This window comes from Mobula birostris, chromosome 13, assembly GCF_030028105.1.
Source record: "Mobula birostris isolate sMobBir1 chromosome 13, sMobBir1.hap1, whole genome shotgun sequence".
Taxonomy (NCBI): Eukaryota; Metazoa; Chordata; class Chondrichthyes; order Myliobatiformes; family Myliobatidae; genus Mobula; species Mobula birostris.
The window spans coordinates 111,375,313-111,388,659 of NC_092382.1; positions in this window are offsets into that span (position 1 = coordinate 111,375,313).

Consider the following 13,347-nt stretch of genomic DNA (forward strand, 5'->3'; position numbering starts at 1 on the left):
ACAAGAATCCACACGGTAGGCTTATTCAGAAAGTCAGAAGGCATGGGAGCCAGGGAGGTTTGGCCAGGTGGATTCAGAATTGTCTTGCCTGCAGAAGGCAGAGGGTGGTGGTGGAGGGAGTGTATTCAGATTGGAGGATTGTGACTAGTGGTGTCCCACAAGGGTCTGTTCTGGGACTTCTACTTTTCGTGATTTTTATTTACGACCTGGATGCGGAGGTAGAAGGGTGGGTTGGCAAGTTTGCAGATGATACAAAGGTTGGTGGTGTTGTGGATAGTGTAGAGGATTGTCAAAGATTGCAGAGAGACAGGGACAGGATGCAGAAGTGGGCTGAGAAGTGGCAGATGGAGTTCAACCCGGAGAAGTTTGACGTGGTACACTTTGGAAGGACAAACTCCAAGGCAGAGTAAAAAGTAAGTGGCTGGATACCTGGTTGTCTGGAGGAGCAGAGGGACCTCGGGGTAAATATCCGCCTTCAGTTTGTCCTGACGAAGGGTCTCGGCCTGAAACGTCGACTGCACCTCTTCCTAGAGATGCTGCCTGGCCTGCTGTGTTCACCAGCAACTTTTATGTGTGTTGCCTGAAAGTTGCCTCACAGGTGGATAGGGTAGTTAAGAAAGCTTATGGGGTGCTAGCTTTCACAAGTCGAGGGATAGAGTTTAAGAGTCGCGATGTAATGATGCAGCTCTATAAAACTCTGGTTTGGCCACACTTGGAGTACTGTGTCCAGTTCTGGTCACCTCACTATAGGAAGGATGTGGAAGCATTGGAAAGGGTCCAGAGGAAATTTACCAGGATGCTGCCTGGTTTAGAGAGTATGCATTATGATCAGAGATTAAGGGAGCTAGGGCTTTACTCTTTGGAGAGAAGGAGGATGAGAGGAGACATGATAGAGGTGTACAAGATAATAAGAGGAATAGATAGAGTGGATAGCCAGCGCCTCTTCCCCAGGACACCACTGCTCAATACAAGAGGACATGGCTTTAAGGTAAGAGGTGGGAAGTTGAAGGGGGATATTAGAGGAAGGTTTTTTTACTCAGAGAGTGGTTGGTGCGTGGAATGCACTGCCTGAGTCAGTGGTGGAGGCAGATACACTAGTGAAGTTTAAGAGACTACTAGACAGGTATATGGAGGAATTTAAGTTGGGGGCTAAGATTGGAGGCAGGGTTTGAGGGTCAGCACAACATTGTGGGCCGAAGGGCCTGTACTGTGCTGTACTATTCTATGTTCTATGTTCTATGAACTTGGAACAGTGAACAAAACATTTGAGAAACATGCCATTAATTTCTCATTTAATGCCCCACTGAACTAATGCCATCTGACAATATAATATCCCCACTTGTCCATTTCCTGCACGTTCATGTACCTATTGAAGAGTCTCTTGATCCTCTCTGTTGTATTTGCTTCAAGTATCACCCCTGGAGGGGCATTTCATGCACCCACCACAAGGTGTCAACAAAACCTTGCCCCACATATCTCCTTTCAACTTAACCCCTCTCAGCATAAAGGCATGCCACCTCGTCTGTGATATTTCAATCCTGGGACAACAAACCAATTGCCTATGCTATCTGTGACACTGTAATCTGACAAACATTTGTTAAATTTTCCTTCAGCCTCCGCAGCTGCAGAGAAAACAACGCGAGTTTATCCATTCTCTGCTTATAATCCACGTCGGGTCTCAACACGTGCCAGACCTGCCCATCCAGATGAGGTGACACTTTGCCTGTGAGTTTGTCGTGTCACTGACTGTATCCATTCTCCTATGTAGTGCACAGACGTGTCACTGATTACGGAACTACTTTGGCTCTATCCACCACGCCAAGTGATTCTGGGAATGATGGGAATAGGGTGCATTTTATTCACCCTATCTATACCCCTCAAAACCTATACACATCTTGAGACCAGATGAGGGGAAAGATGAGTGATCGGGGTAGGGAAATGAAATAAGAAGCTGGGAGGAGATAGGCTTTGTGGAAAGAGAAGCAGAATATAGGGTGTAAAGGTAGGAAGGCTGAAGGGCTAAAGTGGGTGTATTTCACTGCAAGAAACATCAGGAACAAAGGTGCTGAGCTGAGAGCTTGGATACATACATGGAATTATGATAAGGAGATGGCGGAGGAACTGAACGTGTAATTTGCGTCAGTCTTCACTGAGGAAGGCATCAGCAGTATACCGGACACTCAAGGGAGGCAGGAAAGAGAAATGTGCGCAGTCACAATTACGACACAGAAAGTACTCAGGAAGCTGAATAGTCTAAAGGCAGATAAATCTCCCGGAGCGGATGGAATAAACCCGCATGTTCTGAAGAAAGTAGCTGTGGAGATTGCGGAGGCATTAGCGATGATCTTTCAAAAGTCGATGTATTCTGGCATGGTTCCGGAGGACTGGAAGGTTGCAAATGTCACTCAGATGTTTAAGAAGGGGGCAAGGAAGCAAAAAGGAAATGATAGACCTATTACCTTGACATCGGTGGTTGGGATGTTGTTGGAGTCGATTGTCCAGGATCAGGTTACAGAGTACCTAGAGGGATATGGCAAGATAGGCAGAACTCAACATGGATTCCTTAAAGGAAAATCCTGCCTGACAAACCTATTACAATTTTTTGAGTGAGTTACAAGTCGGCTAGACAAAGAAAATGATTGGTTAAGACAAATGTAGGTCCCCTACTGACAGAAACAGGTGAATTGATTTGGGGAAAAAGGACATGGCAGACCAATTGAATAACTACTTTGGTTCGGGCTTCACTAAGGAGGATATATATAATCTTCCGGAAATAGTAGGGGACAGAGGGTCTCGTGAGATGGAGGAATTAAGGGAAACTCATGTTCGTAGGGAAGTGGTGTTAGGTAAATTGAAGGGATTAAAGGCAGATAAATCCCCAGGGCCAGATGGTCTGCATCCCAGAGTGCTTAAGGAAGTAGCCCAAGAAATAGTGGATGCATTGGTGATAATTTTTCAAAACTCTTTAGATACTGGACTAGATTCTGAGGATTGGAGGGTGGCTAATGTAACCCCGCTTTTTGAAAACGGAGGGAGAGAGAAACCGGGGAATTATAGGTTAGCCTGACATCAGTGGTGGGGAAAATGCTAGAGTCAGTTATCAAAGATGTGATAACAGCACATTTGGAAAGCGGTGAAATCATCGGACAAAGTCAGCATGGATTGGTGAAAGGAAAATCTTGTCTGACGAATTTCATAGAATTTTTTGAGGATGTAAATAGTAGAGTGGATAGGGGAGAACCAGTGGATGTGGGATATTTGGATTTTCAAAAGGCTTTTGACAAGGTCCTACACAGGAGATTAGTGTGCAAACTTAAAGCACACAGTATTTGGGGTAAGGTATTGATGTGGATAGAGAATTGGTTGGCAGACAGAAAGCAAAGAGTGGAATAAATGGGACCTTTTCAGAATGGCAGGGAGTGACTAGTGGGGTAACCCAAGGCTCAGTGCTGAGACCCCAGTTGTTTACAATATAATTAATGACCTATATGAGGGAATTAAATGCAGCATCTCCAAGTTTGCCGATGACACGAAGCTGGGCGGCAGTGTTAGCTGTGAGGAGGATGCTAAGAGGATGCAGGGTGACTTGGATAGGTTGGGTGAGTTGGCAAATTCATGGCAGATGCAATTTAATGTGGATAAATGTGAGGTTTTCCACTTTGGTGGCAAAAACAGGAAAACAGATTATTATTTGAATGGTGGCCGATTAGGAAAAGGGGAGGTGCAACGAGACCTGGGTGTCATTATACACCAGTCATTGAAAGTGGGCATGCAGGTACAGCAGGCGGTGAAAAAGGCGAATGGTATGCTGGCATTCACAGCAAGAGGATTCGAGTACAGGAGCAGGGAGGTACTACTGCAGTTGTACAAGGCCTTTGTGAGACCACACCATGAGTATTTTGTGCAGTTTTGGTCCCCTAATCTGAGGAAAGACATTCTTGCCATAGAGGACATACAAAGAAGGTTCACCAGATTGATTCTTGGGATGGCAGGACTTTCATATGATAAAAGATTGGATCGACTAGGCTTATAGTCTCTGGAATTTAGAAGATTGAGGGGGAATCTGATTGAAGCGTATAAAATCCTAAAGTGATTGGAAAGGCTAGATGCAGGAAGATTGCTATCGAAGTTGGGGAAGTCCAGATCGAGGGGTCACAGTTTGAGGATAAAGGGGAAGCCATTTCGGACCGTGTTTAGGAAAAACTTCTTCACACAGAGAGTGGTGAATCTGTGGAATTCTCTGACACAGGAAACAGTTGAGGCCAGTTCGTTGGCTTTTTTAAGAGGGAGTTAGATCTGGCTCTTGTGGCTAAAGAGATCGGGGGTACGGAGGGAAGGCTGCTATCGGGTTCTGAGTTGGATGATCAGCCATGACCATACTGAATGAAGTTGCAGGCTGGAAGGGTCGAACGGCCTGCTCCTGCACCTATTTTCTATATTTCTTTATATTTCTACAAGGGAGATGCAGTGGATGTTGTATATTTGGGTTTTCAGAAGGCCTTGGATAAGGTGCCACACATGAGTCTACTGAACAAGATAAGAGCCCATGGAATGACGGGAAAGTTACACACGTGGATAGGGCGTTGGCTGATTGGCAGGAAACAGAGAGTGGGAATAAAGGGATCCTGCACATTGGCAGAAGAAATAAACAGGCAGACTATAATTTAAATGGGGAGAGAATTCAAAGTTCTGAGATTACCAGTGGTGTCCCACAGGGGTCCGTGTTGGGGCCGTTTCTTTTTACATTGTACATCAACGATTTGGATTATGCAATAGATGGGTTTGTGGCTAAGTTTGCTGATAATACGAACATAGTTGGAAGGGCTGGTGGTGCTGAGGAAACGGAGAGTCTGCAGAGAGACTTGGATAGATTGGAAGAATGGGCAAAGAAGTGGCAAATGAAATACGATGTTGGAAAGTGTATGGTGATGCACGTTGGCAGAAGAAATAAACAGGCAGACTATTATTTAAATGGGGAAAGAATTCAAAGTTCTGAGATGCAACAGGACTTGGGAGTCCTCATACAGGATACCTTTCAGGTTAACCTCCAGGTTGAGTCAGTAGTGAAGAAGGCGACTGCAATGTTGGCATTCATTTCTAGAGGAATAGAGTATAGGAGCAGGGATGTGATGTTGAGGCTCTATAAGGCGCTGGTGAGGCCTCACTTGGGTTACTGTGGGCTGTTTTGGTCTCCTTATTTAAGAAAGGATGTGCTGACGTTAGAGAGGGCAGAGAAGATACACTAGAATGATTCCGGGAATGAGAGGGTTAACATATGAGGAACGTTTTTCCGCTCTTGGACTGTACTCCTTGGAGTTTAGAAGATTGAGGGGAGACTGCATAGAAGCATTCTGAATGTTGAAAGGCATGGACAGAATGGATGTGGTGAAGTTGTTTCCATGATGGGGGAGTCTGGTACGAGAGGGCATGACTTAAGCGTTGAAGAGCGCCCATTCAGAACAGAAATGCGAAGAAATTTGTTTAGCCAGAGGGTGGTGAATCTATGGAATTTGTTGCCACGGGCAGCAGTGGAGGCCAAGTCATTGGGTGTATTTAAGGCAGAGATTGATAGGTATCTGAGTAGCCAGGGCATCAAAGGTTATGGTGAGAAGGCAGGGGAGAGGGACTAAATGGGAGAATGGATCAGCTCATGATAAAATGGCGGAGCAGACTCGATGAGCCGAATGGCAAACTTCTGCTCCTTTGGCTTATGGTCTTATGGTCTTATGATGTAATGGCCATTACAGAGACTCGGCTAGCACCAGGGCAGGAAAGGATTCTCAGTATTCCTGGACTTCAGTGCTTTAAAAGGGATAGATGGTGGGCGTAAAAGGGGAGGAGGGATGGCATTACCGGTCAGGGATACTATTAAAGCTACAGAAAGGGTGGGTAATGTAGCAGGATCCTCTTTTGAGTCAGTATGGGTGGAAGTCAGGAACAGGCAGGAGCAGTTAATCTATTGGGAGTATTCTACAGGGCCCCTGGTAGCAGCACAGATACTAAGGAGCAGATTGGGAGGCAGATTTTGGACCTTCTCTGAGAGTGTCCATGGTTTTGACAGCAAGGCCCTGTTATGGTCCAATGGTAGTATCCTGGGTTGGGCTTCCTGCTGTCATCTGCTCTGCCTCCCAGAAGCTTGCAGGATTCCCAAGACTGTAATCTATGTTTCCGAGCTGCCTCTGACATTCCCTAGTCTTTGACCTATGATGTTCTGAGGAAATTTCCGAGGAATACGTCGACCTCGTTGAGGTTTTCAGTGAGGAGTGGAAAACGCATGCACCACCCCATCGGCTCTACAGTTGTGCCATAGTTATTTCAGGATCCTGTCCACATGAGGGAGACTTTATTCCCTCCCAGGACCTGAAATGCTGGTCAAGGACAAATGTATTCAAGAGGGTCTTGCCTCACAGTCTATAAGATCCTGCACTTCCCCAGCAGGAGAGGGTTCTGTTTGTGATTCACATGGGCCACTGCCACAGGAAAGCAGCATCTATCATCAAGGACGCCCAGCATTCAGGATACGCTCTCTCCTCACCACTACATCTGGAAGAGGGTCGCTGGACCCCTTTGTTCAGGAACTGTTGTTACCCTACAACCATCAGGCTCCTGAACCGGTGTGGATAACCTCATTCACCAACAAATCTCAACTGATTCCACAACCTACAGACTCACTTTCACAGAGTCTACAACTCAATATCATAGTCGTATTTTTTTTTATTTTCACCCTTTATTATCGTTACCCATCGGTAGCTTCTCTGTCTTTGTCTTTTCCTGTGCAGTTTTTAATAAATTCTATTGTGTGTTTTTTTTCCTTCTCAACAGGTGCAAGAAATTGAATCTCCAAGAATCACGTGGTAATGTATACATGTTTTGATAATAAATTTACCTGGAACTGTCAAGAAAGTGTTTTCAGTTTGATTTGTTGGTATAAGGTGGAGAATAGTGATGAAGATTTCACAAGAACTGGTAAGATCAGCCAGTGCTGCTGGATCCAGTCCAAGGGTTGAAAAACATTCCAAGGAGCAAGATTGGACAAGATTCCACACGGTAGGCTTATTCAGAAAGTCAGAAGGCATGGGAGCCAGGGAGGTTTGGCCAGGTGGATTCAGAATTGTCTTGCCTGCAGAAGGCAGAGGGTGGTGGTGGAGGGAGTGTATTCAGATTGGAGGATTGTGACTAGTGGTGTCCCACAAGGGTCTGTTCTGGGACTTCTACTTTTCGTGATTTTTATTTACGACCTGGATGCGGAGGTAGAAGGGTGGGTTGGCAAGTTTGCAGATGATACAAAGGTTGGTGGTGTTGTGGATAGTGTAGAAGATTGTCAAAGATTGCAGAGAGACAGGGACAGGATGCAGAAGTGGGCTGAGAAGTGGCAGATGGAATTCAACTCGGAGAAGTTTGACGTGGTACACTTTGGAAGGACAAACTCCAAGGCAGAGTAGAAAGTAAGTGGCTGGATACCTGGTTGTCTGGAGGAGCAGAGGGACCTCGGGGTAAATATCCGCCTTCAGTTTGTCCTGACGAAGGGTCTCGGCCTGAAACGTCGACTGCACCTCTTCCTAGAGATGCTGCCTGGCCTGCTGTGTTCACCAGCAACTTTTATGTGTGTTGCCTGAAAGTTGCCTCACAGGTGGATAGGGTAGTTAAGAAAGCTTATGGGGTGCTAGCTTTCACAAGTCGAGGGATAGAGTTTAAGAGTCGCGATGTAATGATGCAGCTCTATAAAACTCTGGTTTGGCCACACTTGGAGTACTGTGTCCAGTTCTGGTCACCTCACTATAGGAAGGATGTGGAAGCATTGGAAAGGGTCCAGAGGAAATTTACCAGGATGCTGCCTGGTTTAGAGAGTATGCATTATGATCAGAGATTAAGGGAGCTAGGGCTTTACTCTTTGGAGAGAAGGAGGATGAGAGGAGACATGATAGAGGTGTACAAGATAATAAGAGGAATAGATAGAGTGGATAGCCAGCGCCTCTTCCCCAGGACACCACTGCTCAATACAAGAGGACATGGCTTTAAGGTAAGGGGTGGGAAGTTCAAGGGGGATATTAGAGGAAGGTTTTTTACTCAGAGAGTGGTTGGTGGTGGAATGCACTGCCTGAGTCAGTGGTGGAGGCAGATACACTAGTGAAGTTTAAGAGACTACTAGACAGGTATATGGAGGAATTTAAGTTGGGGGCTAAGATTGGAGGCAGGGTTTGAGGGTCAGCACAACATTGTGGGCCGAAGGGCCTGTACTGTGCTGTACTATTCTATGTTCTATGTTCTATGAACTTGGAACAGTGAACAAAACATTTGAGAAACATGCCATTAATTTCTCATTTAATGCCCCACTGAACTAATGCCATCTGACAATATAATATCCCCACTTGTCCATTTCCTGCACGTTCATGTACCTATTGAAGAGTCTCTTGATCCTCTCTGTTGTATTTGCTTCAAGTATCACCCCTGGAGGGGCATTTCATGCACCCACCACAAGGTGTCAACAAAACCTTGCCCCACATATCTCCTTTCAACTTAACCCCTCTCAGCATAAAGGCATGCCACCTCGTCTGTGATATTTCAATCCTGGGACAACAAACCAATTGCCTATGCTATCTGTGACACTGTAATCTGACAAACATTTGTTAAATTTTCCTTCAGCCTCCGCAGCTGCAGAGAAAACAACGCGAGTTTATCCATTCTCTGCTTATAATCCACGTCGGGTCTCAACAAGTGCCAGACCTGCCCATCCAGATGAGGTGACACTTTGTCTGTGAGTTTGTCGTGTCACCGACTGTATCCATTCTCTTATGTAGTGCACAGACGTGTCACTGATTACGGAACTACTTTGGCTCTATCCACCACGCCAAGTGATTCTGGGAATGATGGGAATAGGGTGCATTTTATTCACCCTATCTATACCCCTCAAAACCTATACATATCTTGAGAGCAGATGAGGGGAAAGATGAGTGATCGGGGAAGGGAAATGAAATAAGAAGCTGGGAGGTGATAGGCTTTGAGGAAAGAGAAGCAGAATAAAGGGTGTAAAGGTAGGAAGGCTGAAGGGCTAACGTGGGTGTATTTCACTGCAAGAAACATCAGGAACAAAGGTGCTGAGCTGAGAGCTTGGATACATACATGGAATTATGATAACGAGATGGCGGAGGAACTGAACATGTATTTTGCGCCAGTCTTCACTGAGGAAGGCATCAGCAGTATACCGGACACTCAAGGGAGGCAGAGAAGAGAAATGTGCGCAGTCACAATTACGACACAGAAAGTACTCAGGAAGCTGAATAGTCTAAAGGCAGATAAATCTCCCGGAGCGGATGGAATAAACCCGCATGTTCTGAAGAAAGTAGCTGTGGAGATTGCGGAGGCATTAGCGATGATCTTTCAAAAGTCGATGTATTCTGGCATGGTTCCGGAGGACTGGAAGGTTGCAAATGTCACTCAGATGTTTAAGAAGGGGTCAAGGAAGCAAAAAGTAAATTATAGCCCTATTACCTTGACATCGGTGGTTGGGATGTTGTTGGAGTCGATTGTCCAGGATCAGGTTACAGAGTACCTAGAGGGATATGGCAAGATAGGCAGAACTCAGCATGGATTCCTTAAAGGAAAATCCTGCCTGACAAACCTATTACAATTTTTTGAGTGAGTTACAAGTCGGCTAGACAAAGAAAATGATTGGTTAAGACAAATGTAGGTCCCCTACTGACAGAAACAGGTGAATTGATTATGGGGAAAAAGGACATGGCAGATTAATTGAATAACTACTTTGGTTCGGTCTTCACTAAGGAGGATATATATAATCTTCCGGAAATAGTAGGGGACAGAGGGTCTCGTGAGATGGAGGAATTAAGGGAAACTCATGTTCGTAGGGAAGTGGTGTTAGGTAAATTGAAGGGATTAAAGGCAGATAAATCCATAGGGCCAGATGGTCTGCATCCCAGAGTGCTTAAGGAAGTAGCCCAAGAAATAGTGGATGCATTAGTGATAATTTTTCAAAACTCTTTAGAGACTGGACTAGATTCTGAGGATTGGAGGGTGGCTAATGTAACCCGGCTTTTTGAAAACGGAGGGAGAGAGAAACCGGGGAATTATAGGTTAGCCTGACATCGGTGTTGGGGAAAATGCTAGAGTCACTAATAAAAGATGTGATAACAGCACATTTGGAAAGCGGTGAAATCATCGGACAAAGTCAGCATGGATTGGTGAAAGGAAAATCTTGTCTGACGAATTTCATAGAATTTTTTGAGGATGTAAATAGTAGAGTGGATAGGGGAGAACCAGTGGATGTGGGATATTTGGATTTTCAAAAGGCTTTTGACAAGGTCCCACACAGGAGATTAGTTGGCAAACTTAAAGCACACAGTATTTGGGGTAAGGTATTGATGTGGATTGAGAATTGGTTGGCAGACTGAAAGGAAAGAGTGGAATAAACGGGACCTTTTCAGAATGGCAGGGAGTGACTAGTGGGGTAACCCAAGGCTCAGTGCTGAGACCCCAGTTGTTTACAATATAACTAATGATCTATATGCGGGAATTAAATGCAGCATCTCCAAGTTTGCAGATGACACGAAGCTGGGCGGTAGTGTTAGCTGTGAGGAGGATGCTAAGAGGATGCAAAGTGACTTGGATAGGTTAGGTGAGTGGGTAAATGCATGGCAAATGCAATTTAATGTGGATAAATGTGAGGTTTTCCACTTTGGTGGCAAAAACAGGTAAACAGATTATTATTTGAATGGTGGCCGATTAGGAAAAGGGGAGGTGCAACGAGACCTGGGTGTCATTATACACCCGTCATTGAAAGTGGGCATGCAGGTACAGCAGGCGGTGAAAAAGGCGAATGGTATGCTGGCATTCATAGCGAGAGGATTCGAGTACAGGAGCAGGGAGGTACTACTGCAGTTGTACAAGGCCTTGGTGAGACCACACCTGGAGTATTTTGTGCAGTTTTGTTCCCCTAATCTGAGGAAAGACATTCTTGCCATAGAGGACATACAAAGAAGGTTCACCAGATTGATTCTTGGGATTGCAGGACTTACATATGATAAAAGATTGGATCGACTAGGCATATAGTCTCTGGAATTTAGAAGATTGAGGGGGGATCTGATTGAAGCGTATAAAATCCTAAAGGGATTGGAAAGGCTAGATGCAGGAAGATTGCTCCCGAAGTTGGGGAAGTACAGATCGAGGGGTCACAGTTTGAGGACAAAGGGGAAGCCTTTTCGGACTGAGTTTAGGAAAAACTTCTTCACACAGAGAGTGGTGAATCTGTGGAATTCTCTGACACAGGAAACAGTTGAGGCCAGTTCGTTGGCTTTTTTAAGAGGGAGTTAGATCTGGTTCTTGTGGCTAAAGAGGTCAGGGGGTATGGAGGGAAGGCTGCTATCGGGTTCTGAGTTGGATGATCAGCCATGACCATACTGAATGAAGTTGCAGGCTCGAAGGGTGGAACGTCCTGCTCCTGCACCTATTTTCTATATTTCTATATATTTCTACAAGGGAGATGCAGTGGATGTTGTATATTTGGGTTTTCAGAAGGCCTTTGATAAGGTGCCACACATGAGTCTACTGAACAAGATAAGAGCCCATGGAATGACGGGAAAGTTATATACGTGGATAGAGCGTTGGCTGATTAGCAGGAAACAGAGAGTGGGAATAAAGGGATCCTATTCTGGTTGGCTGCCGGTTACCAGTGGTGTCCCACAGGGGTCCGTTTTGTGGCCGCTTCTTTTTACATTGTACATCAACGATTTGGATTATGGAATAGATGGTTTTGTGGCTAATCTTGCTGATTATATGAACATAGTTGGAAGGGCCGGTAGTGCTGAGGAAATGGAGAGTCTGCAGAGAGACTGGATAGATTGGAAGAATGGGCAAAGAAGTGGCAAATGAAATACGATGTTGGAAAGTGTATGGTGATGCACATTGGCAGAAGAAATAAACAGGCAGACTATTATTTAAATGGGGAGAGAATTCAAAGTACTGAGATGTAACCGGACTTGGGAGTCCTCATACAGGATACCTTACAGGTTAACCTCCAGGTTGAGTCGGTGGTGAAGAAGGCAAATGCAATGTTGGCATTCATTTCTAGAGGAATGGAGTATAGGAGCAGGGATGTGATGTTGAGGCTCTATAAGGCGCTGGTGAGACCTCACTTGGGTTACTGTGGGCTGTTTTGGTCTCCTTATTTAAGAAAGGATGTGCTGACGTTGGAGAGGGCAGAGAGAAGATTCACTAGAATGATTCCGGGAATGAGAGGGTTAACATATGAGGAACGTTTTTCCGCTCTTGGACTGTACTCCTTAGAGTTTAGAAGATTGAGGGGAGACTGCATAGAAACATTTTGAATGTTGAAAGGCATGGACAGAATGGATGTGGTGAAGTTGTTTCCATGATGGGGGAGTCTGGTACGAGAGGGCATGACTTAAGCGTTGAAGAGCGCCCATTCAGAACAGAAATGTGAAGAAATTTTTTTAGCCAGATGGTGGTGAATCTATGGAATTTGTTGCCACGGACAGCAGTGGAGGCCAAGTCATTGGCTGTATTTAAGGCAGAGATTGATTGGTATTCGAGTAGCCAGGGCATCAAAGGTTACGGTGAGAAGGCAGGGGAGAGGGACGAAATGGGAGAATGGATCAGCTCATGATAAAATGGTGGAGCAGAACCGATGAGCCAAATGGCAAACTTCTGCTCCTTTGGCTTATGGTCTTATGGTCTTATGATGTAATGGCCATTACAGAGACTCGGCTGGCACCAGGGCAGGAAAGGATTCTCAATATTCCTGGACTTCAGTGCTTTAAAAGGGATAGATGGTGGGCGTACAAGGGGAGGAGGGATGGCATTACCGGTCAGGGATACTATTAAAGCTACATAAAGGGTGGGTAATGTAGCAGGATCCTCTTTTGAGTCAGTATGGGTGGAAGTCAGGAACAGGCAGGAGCAGTTAATCTATTGGGAGTATTCTACAGGCCCCCTGGTAGCAGCAGAGATGCTGAGGAGCAGATTGGGAGGCAGATTTTGGACCTCCTCTGAGAGTGTCCATGGTTTTGACAGCAAGGCCCTGTATTGGTCTAATGGCAGTATCCTGGGCTGGGCTTCCTGCTGTCATCTGCTCTGCCTCCCAGAAGCTTACAGGATTCCCAAGACCGTAATCTATGTTTCCGAGCTGCCTCTGACATTCCCAAGTCTTTGACCTATGATGTTCTCAATAAGACTCCAAGGAATACTCCGACCGCCTTGAGGTTTTCAGTGAAAAGATGGAAAACACACGCACCACCCCATTGGCTCTACAGTTGTGCCATAGTTATTTCAGGATCCTGTCCACATGAGGGAGACTTTATTCCCTCCCAGGACCTG